The 13,803-nt window shown below is 29.0% G+C and overlaps 2 non-coding genes across 2 annotated transcripts; both read right to left on the reverse strand.

The window, feature by feature from the left end:
• Positions 1-4,215: 4,215 nt before the first annotated feature.
• Positions 4,216-4,287, reverse strand: Trnaw-cca (transfer RNA tryptophan (anticodon CCA)). The gene has a single exon. It is a non-coding gene; the product is annotated as a tRNA-Trp (tRNA).
• A 5,032-nt stretch (positions 4,288-9,319) lies between these two features.
• Trnaw-cca (transfer RNA tryptophan (anticodon CCA)) lies at positions 9,320-9,391 on the reverse strand. Its single transcript has one exon. It is a non-coding gene; the product is annotated as a tRNA-Trp (tRNA).
• Between the last annotated feature and the right edge of the window lie 4,412 nt (positions 9,392-13,803).

Consider the following 13,803-nt stretch of genomic DNA (forward strand, 5'->3'; position numbering starts at 1 on the left):
TTAACTTAAAGTTACAAAAATCACTTACCAGATTTGATATATTTAAATCATTGCATTTCTGAGTTATCACATTTAAGTGCTTCTGAAAGTACAGACCGACAGACGGTCAACCCCTTAATGGATTTGGCTCAAATTTGGTAGATGTCTACATGTATAGATGTTAAATTGGTGTACCGAATTTTATCCATCAAGCTTTCTTCGTTTTGTAGTTATTGTGCTAACTTATATTTGAACAGATGGACAGGCAAGCCTTCTCCGAATAGAGTTTGCACAGAATTTGATAGAAAAATACAAATTTAGTATAAAGAGCTTATATCAAATTTCACACGTCTAATTCAAGGCTTTAGAATTATCTTTGTGACAGACAGACGGTCATTTTCCAAAAATGTGTTTTTCGAACTCAAGGCGATCTAAAATGTAATGATTCATCAAAATCTCGAGTTCCAATATTTTGACATTATACTTTCTCTATACTTCGTATACAAGAAAGTAGAAAAGCTTTATTTTTCTTAAATATCAATATTAGCTTAAGGATAAACATTGCATCGTCTTGTATTTAAAAAATTATTCCATTTTCTCTCATTTAATATAATGATTCACTATGATGAATCATACTTCCTCAAAACCACCTGCGAGTGTTTGTTCTAATATACAGTCTTATTTTATGATGAATGTGATCTTGATTCAATGATTTCCGTGTCTGACGAGTGAAATTATACAATTAGAAAAAAACTCATTCCGTGAACTGTTTTTGCAATAAGGCTGCATGAGGAGTGGTTGGTTGATTATTGAACTTTTTTTTCTTTTATTCGAAATGCATTACAGAGAATAATTTATTTTCTCGAATATCTTTACTTCATTGAGATTTTAAAGACATTTAAAACTTCAAATTGAACTAAAAAATGTGTTTTGCAGCATAGTTTGATTTTCAATTACTTGTTGTTGGTTTTTTTTTTCATTTACATTAAAAGCATAGAATATCATTGAAACTTTCAAAAATGTATGACTTCAGATTTTGAATTATCTTTTTGTTTTGCCTGTCTAAAGCAAAATAAAATACTTTTTGGAATTATATCAAACTGTAACTCAAATACTTTTGTAAGAGTACATTAGGAAGTCGAGGTTGAAGATATTGCTTTTGATCCATTCCAATGAATATTGTTTTAAACTGTCATTAGGTATGCATCTGAAAAAAAATCGAACTATAAATTTAAATTTGCATTAGCTATATCCACAAAAACTTTTTGTGGATATAAAATATTTTTCTAAAGGCACAGCTAAGAATTTTCAATTTATAATTTTACAAAGAACAAATCTTAAAATTTGATTTAATAAATTTAATATCTTAATATCAAAATAATTAATGATATCAATTCAACAGAAATTTAAAGGGGGGGGGGGAACTGTTCGTATTTCATACTAATCCATCGCCAAGTAAAATTTCTATTTTAGTGGCTTTGCAAGAAATTTGGTATTTCAAAAGATTTTCGACAATTCCAAACCCACTAGACATAGTATACCTTTGCGGAATCCCAAAACTCACATTTTTCACCTCCCCGGCACACAAACTTTTGTTCTTCAGGTGAACGACCCGCTTCAGGCTGCGCAGTTGCCATTTATACTATTTAAATTCATGACAGGGATTTCATTGTTTCCATGCCAAACTCGGACGGAAGCGGGAGTTCCTTCACCACTCATGATTTATGCCAGTGTATGCTTAATTAGAAAGACGCATCTGCTCCCAGGTGCATCTAGACATGCGCGATTATTTGGTTAAAAGCATCCATTCTTTCGGTAGATGCCGTTTCATGGCACTTTGAAGGTGCTTAACTCAAGCATGGATGATTGATTTTTGCCACATGCTACAATAGTAACAATTTTACAAAATCACGGGAATATCAGAAAAAAAGGAGACCTTTGTCTGTCTAACTAAAATTGCTGTACTTCAAACGTAGTTTTATGTATATTTAAAGAACTTAAACCTAGAAGGGCTTTTTTTATTGTTGTTCATTTCTATATGATACATCTGATAATAAGTATCATATTCAAATGATTTGAGATAAAATAACAATTTCGAAACCTTATCAGAGGCATAACGGAGCGAACGAGGTAAAATGAAGATAAATGGAGCACTTGTTAAAATGTGTTTCTTTTTCCCTCAGTCGTCATTGGTGGTTGAGAGGAGGACAACATAAAACGGTGCATGGTGTTATGTTTTCATCCCTTTATTGTATTTTATTTCTTTAAAAAAATGGAATGCATACAATAGCATCTTATTTGTATGAGGCTCCAAAAGAAACCACTGCCGATTGAGCAAAATGGTACAGATTCTTCCAGCAGCAAATGTTGGTGGCTGATTCAGGTTTAATCAATCCTTAACCTTAAAACTAAAAACAATTGAATTGGAAATAATTGGGTGGGACACCGTTATGTGTATATCTCTTGCCCTTGTATCTTCAAAACGACTTGTGGCTCTACTAAATACATTTCTGATATCTTTGAAAATAGAAACTATAATATGAGCGACAGCTATGTTGTCATCTTTGCATTTTTGCTGTCGTTTAGTTTGTCGAATAGTTTGTCAAAAGATGCATACTTGATACTTTTTATTTTTGTCAACGATGAGTAAAAAATTTAGTGTGATATTGGCTTTGAAGTCGCTTGATGAAATTGATCAAATTTGTGAAAACTCTTAAATCCATTTGAGAGTACAACTTTCTCGAAGTGTTCAGCTATGTGGATTGAAACTGAATGGCTAAGTTCGAAATACATTTGCTCTTTTTTTTTCCAAAATTGATAAATTTTTCTTTTTTTTAGTTTCAAAGACATTTTTATTTCCTTTTGTTTTCTAAAATGCTATATCTTCATAGACAACTCAAAATACGGTAGCGCTTAGGCAGCCAGCACTCCTGACTCTAAATCCGAGGTTTGTCCAAATCAGGGGAAAATCAATACTGATAGTTCTTTTTGGATGCTATAAGTAAATTATTGATTTTTATATATTGCAATTATTATTTGCATATTATTATTTTATTTTTTATTTCTATTTTATTATTTTATAATTATTATTTTATATATTGCAATTATTGATTTTTTATATATTACGCCGTTGTAAAATGTATCTAACCATCAGCAACTAAAACTGAATATAGAAATGAAAATTAAAATAACAAAATTTTCAAAAACAATTCATTGAAACATTTTTAAGTATTTTGCAGGTACTATTAATTACACTGAAAACTAAAATTTATAGCTTAATTTGATTTGATGACATACGTAACACTTAGACTGTATTTCGATCGTGCAATGGTAGCACTTCTGATACCTGGACGGAAGATTATGTATACAAATCCCGTCCAGGCCATCTTTATACTTTAGCCCAGAAATACGTCTTTATCCTTTTACTTTGCTTATTTATTTCCCCCTAAAAAGGGAAAAATGCTTTATAAATGTTTGCAAACGATTGACGATTATTAAACCCGGAAAAGCATTTTTCTACCTCCTCCCCCAACATTCTTGCCCATAAAAACTTCAAAAATTATTTAAAAAAATAATTTTTATTGTTTAAATGTTGTCAGATCCAAGAGATAGAAAGCTTCAGAACGTTAAGGATTTAAAAATGAAATTCGTAGAAATCAATTCAGTTTGAATTAAAAAGTAAGTTTTATAATGCCTCACAAGACATGAAAATATACCACACAATGTTTTCATAAATTCTGAAGAACATGTTACAAATTTCTCACATGTTACAAATTTCTCCATTCAGAATTTATTTGAAGTCATTTTTGTTTATCTCATTCTGCGCTGTGAATATGCGAATTAATAGTTTCATGATGTATTTGGTGAATTCATATGAAAGAATGTGTGAATATGTAAAAGAGTGTTTACCTTTTCAAAAATAACTGTCATTTCCTTAAAATACCTTGAAAAGGTATTTTAAAACTTAGGCATTTAATCCAAAAAATAATTTTCAGTAAGGGCTAGATTTAATTTATTAATCATATAATATTCCTAACTGGCAAATTTTCTAAACGTCAACTAAAACGCAGTTTGTATTTAAATTTTAAGATTATACTCAATTTAAAATTTACTCTGCTATTCCTAAAATACTTTTTATTCGAAAATCATTTCGAAACATATACGATGCTCTTATTTTGACATTGGAATAATGATTTAAAATCGTTCTCGTTAATCGAAAAATAAATACAAATAATATGACCCGGACGTGATTTGAACACGCAACCTTCTGATCTGGAGTCAGACGCGCTACCGTTGCGCCACCGAGTCACGAGAAAGTGGCACTCAACAGTAATGATAACAAAAACTTAAGTATTATTTTTCAAATAAAATTTTGATTTGTAATTTTTTTTCTGGCTTTATTTCGCTTCTAAAAAAGATTTTACAGCTCTTTTATGTAATATAAAAACTCAACATATTTCATACGTCAAATAAAGAGAAGATTTGAGAGAGCGTCTAAATTAAATTCTGTTTTTCAAGCTGTAGTAGAACTTGTAAATCTAACAATGGGACAGAAAAAGCATAAAAATAATTCCGAGTGAAATTCCGTCTTTTAAACACTTTTGTTTATACTCAAAATAGCTCGAAAATTTATCTTGATTTTTAAAAAAAATCATAGAAAATTGGCAAATGGTTCTTTTTATTTGAACTTCTTTCTACTCACAATTCATTTCTATTTATTTTCTTACTAAATTATGTAACTGAATTTTATAAGTCTGTTTCTTAATATATATGCAAGAATTTAAATTTAAAAATAATTTGTTTAAAAAGCATACTACACTAGAACCTCTTATCTATATATTATTAGACTACTATCAATAGGAATCAAAGAGAAAAATAATTCCTTTTCGCTGAGATTTTTATCAAAATGAGAATATTAATTAAACCAAGCGATTTTTAAAATCGGGTACTTTTTCACAATGTTAAACTGTGGGCTAAACGATTTTTAAAAACATCCAAAAGCTTATTTTTTTTCCATGGTTATTAATAACTTTCATTGAAGGATTTTAAAAAATAATAAAGGCAACTAGAAAAGAATGTTTTAAATACACATGCTTTTTTATACTATAGGGAAAATTAAGATTTCATTTCGTATAAAATGATTTTAATGATTAAAATGGATTAATTAATTTAATTAATGACACAATTTAAATGATTAAAATAAATGAATTTAAAAAAAATAATTAAAAAGAAGCACAATTTTTTTATCAATAAAAAAACTATTTTATTTATCATTAAGCTTTCATTAAAAATATTTACTTTGTAACATTTTATTAAATGCATATTTCACAGATATAATGAGCAAAACTTACACGAAATCTATTGAATTATTATATTAATTCTAAATATCTTTATGAACTTCACTTTTTTTATATAAAATTATTTGCGAACGAATGTTGGCAACGATTCGTATTACATAAATTAACGTCGAGAGGGCGGAAACTTTAAAATACCCTGATCCAATCAGAATAAGTACAATGTAAAGATATGAATTCGTTTAACAATTTATTTATTTATTTTTTTGAGCAACCATCTCACGCAAATTAATCCAAGAACTCTGCCAATATTTCGAAATCAATAAAAGCATTTATTTTGTTCCAAAATGAATAAGGAAAAGAAGCAAATGCTTTCTCACTTTCAAAATGAGTTGTAGAGGTGCATAAAATGTCTCGAGCGAAATCAATAAAATAATTTTCAGCTTAAAAAGAATGACTTCCAAATAGGATTTCACTTATCATGTGGCAATGTTTGTTAGTCACAGATTTTTTTAATACATTTCTAGGATGTTTAATTATTTATTCTATTCGGTTGTCTTACAGCGGTCAGGCGTGAAGAACTGAAGCCATACTTACGAAAGGATTTCTGCAAAAAAGCATACGTTGAATAATATATTCTCCCGAAACTTGACGCAGAAACCACACATAACCACTTCCGCTGACATAGTTGCGGTTCTTTAAAAAAACATTAATTAGCTCAAACTAGTTCTGAACTTTTGATTTTCATTAAAGATGTAAAATTCTGTTGATAATGCAAAAATCAATCAATGATTAATCTTTTAGGAAATATTATTAAATTTTAAACTAAATTTGCGAAATGTTAGATGTTTTTTCAGCCTTTTATAAATTTTTTTAGCTGTTTTAACTAAAACCATGCCAATTTTACTATGCGATTAGTGTCAATAATAAGATCGTTTCAAATTTAATATCTATACAAGCAATTTTTAAGTAGTAAATATTATAACAAACTGATGTAACAAAACAATTTTTAAAAAGTCACTTTTTAAAAAAATTGGATTTTATATGTCATATTTAAAATATTTTTAAGTCTAATGTAATTTCAAATAAAATGGATTTCAAAATTACGCATATTTACAATGCATTTTAAATACTCAAGTATAAATTTAGTCAGTTCTTTTGAACTATGAATCATTCTATAAAATGAAAAAAATTAACGAATTTTAAAAAGTGACAAAAGCCAGAGTAAAATATTCTGAAATTCTAGTGATATTTTATTTTAGTTCAGTTAATTCGATTATACATTTTTTATGAATCAAATGAAACCACAAAATTGAATTATTCTGAGAATATCAAAAAATATCTCTAAGCCTCGTGGGGACCTTCATATGAGTCCATAGCTATTATACAATAGTTCAATATTGTACAATATAGTATTGTACAATATTGAACTATTACAATATTGAACGCAATATTGTACAATATAGTATTATACAATATTGAACGCAATATTGTACAATATAGTATTGTTCTTATATTGTACAATATTGCACGATATTAAACAATATTGTATAATATTATTGAAGATTTAATAATATAATATCGCACAATACTCTACAATATTGCGCATAAGATAGGATATTGCTGCCATTTGTAAAGAATTGTTAAAAAACAAGATTGCACTATTTGTAACTTTTGTATTTTTCAATTGTGGCAATAGAGTAACAAAATTCTAAAAATTCAGGTATCTGAGCACATATATTTCTAGAACAACGGAAAGCATGTTATAGTTGAAACACGAACTATTTTTCAGAGAAAATAATGGAAGGATATTCGCGTGGGATCGTGATGTCCACTTTCGTCGTTGGCCTACAAAACAAGGATTGCGATCATCGAAAACAGAACAACAAGCTATAACTTACATTTTAGTAGACCTTGACACTCGATTGCCCAATTCTTCAAATAGGCCACGTGTTTTAGTCACGTATGTATGTATTTGCGTCTATTTTATATCGCTTCAAAAGATTTCGAAACTGAGAACCACATGCGAAAAAAATTTGATGAGTAGATCGTTAATTTGTGTATATAAAGTAAAAAGGCTTTTCAAGGATCAAAGCTTTTAAAATTAATGCATTTTGACTCAAGATGCAATAACTTAAGTTGTGTCAATCATTTTTTGACGTTGTTGTTCTTAGACACATAGGAAAGGAGGCGTTTCTTCTTTGTGGTTAAATCTTTTAAAATATTTAAAACAATTCCACTTTTATGAAGTTTTGTTAAATTCAGAAATCTTTTGTTTTAGAAAATTGTAGAATATATAAATTTTTAATTACGTCATCATCGGAATTATAGAAATAAACTTGAATGTAGCATTGGTTTTAGATATATTTTTAGTTGTCATTTTACAGCAGATATTTTATGAAAGGGAATCATTTTATGTTCATCTGGCTTTATAAAAATTTGGATTAATTATGAATTATTGAAGAAAGAGAGAAGAAAGACTTGATGTCCAAACACCGATTAAGACAGCTGGCTGTCAAATGATATAAGGAGTTCCTTTTTTTCTTATAATTGTGACATCATATAAAATTATTGTATTTATATTATTCAAGACTGTACTTTACAGAATTTTTTCAGGGTATTTTTTTTTAATTCTTTGAGCTATAAAATAGTTGTTTTAACACTTACGGGACATTAAGGTTGCTATAATAAATATTATTATATAACTGTTTATTTTAGTATGTTTAGACGTAAAATAAATAAAAATCATCAGAAAAATACATAACAATGTATAATTATTGTTTTTTTTTTATTTTAGGGAAAATATTTTTCCAATGGATTATAAAGGTAATACAGACTGTAGTAGGCTTATTATACAATGTCTTTTATTTATTGGTTAATAATACAAAAAATATCATTTATAATACAAAATTAAAGTTATTATAATGCAAATTTATGACATAAAATTATTATTCAAAATAATGTAGTAATTATGATATTCTGCGATGCAATTTCTTTTGGTTGTGTAGCAAAGATGGGCATTCCACATAGTACATATTTTAAGCGTCATATTTTCTATGCTGCAATTGCGTGAACGGAAAAGTTTAAGCAGTTGCGTTCGGCATACGTTCTATTTTAGCATTCTGCATAAAGAATTGCTGAAGAGGTATAAAAAAATACGACAATCATCAATTTTAAAATAGGGGGAAATGCTTCCCTTAGTCGTGAAAGGGTTAAAATACTATCGAAATGATAAAAATTATTTAAAATATTTTGTACTTTTATCTAATTATGATACATTATCGTATTTTAAATGTAAAAGCTCCGAATTGTTTTTGACATTAGTAGACTTAAAGTTTCCACACCTTTAATTTTTATTAACAGACTCAGTTTGGGTTTTTAATTATCAAAACCATTTTAATCGACGTGCTTCAAATGCAAAATATAACACTCAGAAATTTACCAATTGCATATAAAAAAAAATTCTGATGGTATTTGAACGCGCAAGTTTCGGCTCCGACGAGCAACCGTTGCATGTCCGAGCCTCTAAACGCGTACTCTCTTTTTTTTTTATCAAACGAAATCAAACCATAAATTTTTAATTCCAAATACATTATATATCTATAAAATGTTATAAATTTAATTTTTATTTTATAGATTCAATTTTGGTTACTAATGCTTGAAAACATTCATCAAAGGCTAAATATAATCCCCAAAAGGTTCCTAAAACACATGAAAAAGTGCTAGCAACTCCAACATGATTTGAACACGCATTCTTCGAATCTACCATTAGATGTTCTGCCGTTGAGATAGCGAATCGCAAATCAATTCAACAAAAAAAGAAAAAAGGAAAAAAAAAACCTTATACCATAAATTTTTAACTAATAATAACTAATAATTTTAATATATTACATAATATCTGTAGAATTTTATTTTTTATTTAATCTTTTCGCCACTTTAGTTTTGATACATAGATTCAGTTTTTGTTATTAATGATAGGAAACTTTTATCAAGACGAAATATAATCATCAATCAGGTTCCTAAAATTTATAAAATGCTAACAGCGTTGACCCGGACGTGATTTGAACACGCAACCTTCTGATCTGGAGTCAGACGCGCTACCGTTGCGCCACCGAGTCACGTAAGAAACTCATCACATAACACCCTTCGCAATAGTCAAAATGAACAGAATTATTTACTAATAGTTTTTGTTTTCAACGAGAAGAACATGAAACTATCCGCCGTTTAACATACCGCCGTTTAATATCGCAAACGAAGTTTAAGAATCCCAAACATAAAGCATTAATGTCAAATAATCCAACTCATTAAAATATCTTTTTTTCTATAAATCTTTGATTCCCTGAAAAAATGAAATATGAATAGAAATTTCAAATTCAAAAAGTTTGTAAATTCCCAAAGGAAGAGCAGATTTTCATCATGATGATGAATTATCAGGTACAAAGTAATCTCCGTCGATTAATACTCAAGTTTAAAGCATATGAAAATATACCTTTTCCCAACTGAGTTTAATTAACAGAGATTTTAGGTGAATTTTTTAAGCTGAGATTTAAGTTCTGATTATAAAATTTTTCATAATTAAGATTTTTTAAAAAATCTTTTTGGAAAAATCATTACTTTTATGACAACAACAGTTTGACTTTCATGGAATGAATATAGATGGTATGAGTAGAATTTATAAGGAATTATACCAATGAAGGACATGTATTTAGTATATTTCACTAAAACAATTCATCACAAAATAAACAATAGAAATAATGATTGGGGGGGCTGGGTCTCTTAATGAGGTTAATGGCCTACCCCAGCTTCTTCATCTCTGAACCGGCATGAGAAAATTGATATTTCATGATGTGCGCAACCCCTCTTTAAGCTTGGCTCTGAAACCAGTTGCTTGCAAAGATCTAAATCTTTTTAATGCTTTATCCAACTGATTCAATCGAAGTTTGATTATTAGTTTATGGGTAGACTGGATCGATTTTGAATTGTATCTTTATGAGTGTTTATTATTGACATTTATTTCATTTTCTTCCCAATTCCTTTCTTCAATCATTCAGCTACTAAAATTATTCATTCATTTATATAATTCTCTCCCTCATTTTTTGATATAATAAATTAAGTTTAGTTGTTAATAGACGTAACTATAACTTTACGAAAATAATAAATTTCCTTAATAAATTGTTGATGAAAACTTTTCATTTTTCTCAATAACTTTTATCTCTAAAATATCAAAGTATTGAATTGAATTTCAATATTTAAAGAATATCATTAAATTTAATATACAAAATTGATATTTAAATTTTTGCAACAAAATTGATTGTTTCTTAATTGTAGAAATTTTTATCTATATGTTTATACAATTTTTTTTTCTTTTGCAGAAAGAAGAAAATGAATTACTGTTTTTGAAGGATGGAAGAAGGCAGAAAATATTATTTCCTGTCAATGTTTTCTCTAATTTAATCTTGGATTTTGAGTGGATTAATCTTTAATTCCACCAAACCAAAGGTTAAGCTTTTCTACTATGTTATGTTAAGCTTTTCTACTATAAACAAATGTTATATAAAGATCCAGCTATTATGAAAATGCAAATCTTATTCACGCGATAGACATCAAATTCGGGCACTAATTGAAATTCGAAATCAATTGCATAATTTGCAGGGAAAAAAACAGCATGACATGAAGACACATATAATGTATGACACGCGAAATTGTGTTTTGTTTGTCATATGACTATGTTGTCATTGTCATTGATTTTATTAGAATTTATATCGGAAATGATCTGTACTTGTAAAAAGTAAAAAGATTAAATTGAATGGTTGGAGCAAATACTCATTGGGAAATAAATCATGGAAAATATTTGAAGAAGCATTTAACACTGCGTTACCTTTTGGTTTTGTGTTTACTTTTGGTTTGCGGGTTTTTTTTTTGTTGTTGTTGTTGTTGCTGTTGTTTTCTGCAAACAAAAAAAAATTGGTTGAAAATAATGCTAACATTTTAAACCGCTCTATTTACAAATAAAACTGATTTAAATTTATATCATAAAGATGGCATAACAATATTCTGCTACCTAGAAAGTGATTTCTTTGAGTAGACATACACAAATCATGTAAGAGGGGGGAAAATGAGACCCATGATAAAATTTACAGTTACATGAACTTAATAAATAAAGAATCAATCCGTCAAGAGCAATATATATCACAGGCAAAAAACGAACTCTTATTTCACTCCATTTAGCAATACATAAATAAGTGGAATAAAAAAATCGTCTGCAGCTTCTGTGGTCACCTGTTTTCCATCCCTATTTCTGTAGAACGATGCAGGCGGAGAAACTTAGATTCATCACCTGTGTCAAATCCGACTGGTCCTGGGATAAGGTACGATTTATTTTTAACGACTCCAAAAGAAAGCTGTCGAGTTTAATCACTTGAAGCGTTCATTAATCTGGAAGCGAACAGCTCACGAACTTGTGAAGTTGCCAAGGAACGGTTCTCTTTGCCCTAGGATCGCTTACTCGCGTATGCCGCACGGGAGAAATAAAAAAAAAAATAAAAAAAATCAGAAAATCATTTTTTCCCCCGTCTTCGGTAATATTACTTAAACTCGAAGTTTACCGGCTGTATAACATAACGCTTGCCATTTTTTAGTTTGATTCCTGTAGGAAAACTACTTATTGCAATGGTTCTCATGACAAGATTTCGGGAAAATTTCTGCAGGTCTTCACCGATCATGGTCCCTAGAATCCAAAACCATCCTTCGTGCATACGTAGTATATATGTTAACATATATACGAAGTATATATGTACATATATATACATATATCCGATATATACGAACTATATATGTATAAATACTTCGTATATATACGATATAAATATATAAACATAATTTTTAAAGCAGAATCGGGGCTGAAGACAGAGAAGATACTTTCGAATTTTAAGCGTCGCTTTTATTTCATCCCAGGAGGCACAATTTATATACTAGCAGAAGCGACGAGCACATAAACAGAGAACAACACAAGAGCGAAAAGAGGAAAGACTAATGAAATATTTATCCCCATTATTATATACTGTGAGATTTTGATAGGGATTTCTTTACACGTCTCGGTAGGGGAATCTAGTTTTTTAAAAAAGGATTCGCTTAGCTAGACCATTTTTTATCCTAGGAGTGTGGGAACTTGTCGACTTCAGCAATTTTTTAGGAATTAATTAAATAGAAAAAGTGGAATGTGATCAGGAAATAAGAGAATATTTTAGAATGAAGTTAATTTGGGTTGAATTAAGATAAAACTTCGGAAATTATTGAAGTCTAAATTAGATTTTAAAATATCATTACATATATATATATATATATATATATATATATATATATATATATATATATATATATATATATATATATATATATATATATATATATATATATATATATATATATATATATATATATTCCGAGTTCGTAAATGGGCCATCTAGCTCAAAAGGGGGGGGATAATGGTGCCGAGGGCAAAATTTTAATTTCGCTATAACTTTCTTAATATTGAAGATAGAAAAATAAATCAGATTAGCAAAATTAGCGCCTCATTAAGACGAACAACTTTAGCATTTAAAGTTTTTCGATAACTCCAATATCTTAGAAGTTAGGGGCTAAAAAGTGATTTTCAAGCCCTAATTTTGCATGAAATTATATTCTTGAAATATTAACTTAGATGAAAAGGAGTCTATCTTTGCTTTCCAGCTTACAGACAGGAATTTTTTTTTTAAATATATTCCGGCTAAATTTCATAAGTAAGTGTGGAGTTTCACTTCGCTATATTAGTTCAATAGTGCATTCTTTATTTTTTTGGAGGGGGGGAGAAGGAAAATATATTCTTAAATTCGTATTAATTCACACTGTTTTGGGGAATCCAATTATTACTTCACTGGATTATCCCTGAGGGGGTGCATCTCAAATAGTGGGTTGAAAAGTTGCCGAATAAGAAAGCAGGTATTCTGTAGCTTAGAATGTACAGTAATGGGGATGGAATGTGTTGACCACATTTTCAATGACAAAAAAATTACTTCCAGCTGGTGGGAGTAGCTACTTGAACAAATGATTCTCTGATTATGTATCTGTTACCTACAGTAATCGCGCAACTATTTCAGTGATTTGGTCTGTCAGTATCCGTATGCCTAAGCAAGGAGTGAGATTTCATTCATGGTTACTCTACTATGTTAAATTAACACCAACTCTGAAGTTTGTAAAATGAGAAAGTTTGTAAAGAATGAAGTTTGTAAATGACTCTAATCCTCAAATCAAAATTTTAAGAAGGATTCTTCTTCATCTTTATCAGCATTTTCTGTCCATTCTTGAAGGAAATATCTCAGTTTTGTTGGGGGTTTTTTCGTAACAGTATTTTTACAAACAGAAAAAAATGTAGAATGTAGAAATTTTATTCTTAGGAAAAGCTGTAATTGCCTTCTCCACACCTAGAATTCACACTCTTCTGCCTTTGTTAATTATCAACCCCCCCCCCCCAAAAAAAGGAAAAAAAGCAGTA

This window comes from Argiope bruennichi, chromosome 8 (assembly GCF_947563725.1).
Source record: "Argiope bruennichi chromosome 8, qqArgBrue1.1, whole genome shotgun sequence".
In the NCBI taxonomy this organism is placed as follows: Eukaryota; Metazoa; Arthropoda; class Arachnida; order Araneae; family Araneidae; genus Argiope; species Argiope bruennichi.